A 1,727-nucleotide genomic window follows, 5' to 3' on the forward strand; every position below is an offset into this window, starting at 1 on the left:
AAAAATAAATAAAAATATGTGATTGAATACGAAAATATATATGTAACATATATATATAATATAAAAATATCTGTTTTTTGTACTGGAATTGAGTTATAGATATGTAAGTATGAATGTAATAACTCACCGAAATACGAAAAGAACGCTTGTCTTATTTCCTCTGCTCTTGGGTTGAAATTTCCACAAATGTTAGAGACATCTTCTGGCWACTGCCGAGATTCGTTTTCGATTTGTTGTGCTGCAATCCACTTTTCATTAATTTCACCATTTTCCTCATTTAAAAAATTGTGCAAAACGCAGCACGCTTTTATGACTATTTTCGTGTTAGCCATGTAGTTATCCAAGCCTTTTCCAACCCGTCTAAACCTTCCCTTTAAATGACCAAAAGCATTCTCCACCACTCTTCGGCATTTCGAGAGTACATAGTTGAATTTTTTTTTATCCAAAGGTTGGTTTACACAAAATGGGTATGGTTTCATCAAATGTTCATCAAATTTGAACGCAGAGTCGCCCAACAAAACGACTGGAACATTAACTGACGATATTTGTCTACTCATGTCTTTAAATATAGTAGATTGTGCCAACTCGCGTTTTAAAGATGATCTCTCAAATATTGAAGAGTCATTACAACGGCCAGGAGTACCAACGTTGATGTATGTATATAAAGCGGCATMTATAGCAATAAAGAAATACATTCGGTGTTTAAATTAGCTTCATGAAAAAACTTACCCTGCATCTACTAAAGCCAAAAGAACTGTGGAATACCAGCCTTTGTAATTGTAGTAATCAACAGCATCGTCTGCAGCTGGGCGAACTTCTATATGACAACCATCTGAAACTTAAAAATATATAAAAACTCCAATGTAAAAAATTTAACTAATTACCTATAGCTCCTACCACTTGAGGGAAACCCAATGACTCAAAGCCATTTAAATACTCGCGCAATTGAATTTCGTTCATTGGGAATTTCTTCAAATACAAAGGCCACAAACAACGCCAGACTTCATGACAGAAATCAATTAGAATGGAGCAGACAGTGCTTTTACCAATTCCGAACATATTTCCAATTGATCGGTATTCTGCAGAAGAGCCAAGAGCATATAAAGCAATGGCAATGCGTTTCTCTAATTGAATTGCTTTGCGTAGTTAGTGTTTTTCTTCTCCAAACCTTTCAACATAATACACAATTTAATGAAAGAATTGCGCTTCATTGGGAAGTTGTTTTTAAGAAATGCATCTGAATTCAGCTGGCAGTCGACTCCCCAAAACATTTGGCCACGAGTCTGAATTATATACACATAATAAAACGAAATTATAATACGAATATTTATATACATATGTACTTGCCTTTATCCAAATAGACCTTGTTGAATTTGCTCCATATTGACTACACATTTTAGCGCTACTTGTACATACAGCAAACGTTTCAGTGCTACGCGGTTAAAATCAAACAATTCCCAAATTATTTCCATTGAGCGGAGATAATTTAGAAAAAAGAAGACAATTTTTATAACAACGTACGACAATGTTTTCCTTTAATAAATACTTTGATGTTTATAGCTGAATGTCAAAAACATCTGATTTATAAATCAACGGCAGTAAGAACACTTTTGGGTTATGAAATGCTTAAATGTAATGTAATCTTTTAAATTTTCGGTCTGAACATAGTATTAAGGGGCTATACCAGTGTAACGCATGAAAAACGAGGCGATTTTCGTGAATTCTTT

At 34.0% G+C, this 1,727-nt stretch overlaps 1 pseudogene; it reads right to left on the minus strand.

Annotated features, from left to right (window-relative positions):
• Positions 1-704: 704 nt before the first annotated feature.
• LOC108971099 lies at positions 705-1,271 on the minus strand (annotated as a pseudogene).
• Between the last annotated feature and the right edge of the window lie 456 nt (positions 1,272-1,727).

The sequence above is a fragment of the Bactrocera latifrons genome, unplaced genomic scaffold (genome assembly GCF_001853355.1).
Source record: "Bactrocera latifrons isolate USDA-ARS-PBARC rearing strain unplaced genomic scaffold, ASM185335v1 scaffold_323, whole genome shotgun sequence".
Classification (NCBI taxonomy): Eukaryota; Metazoa; Arthropoda; class Insecta; order Diptera; family Tephritidae; genus Bactrocera; species Bactrocera latifrons.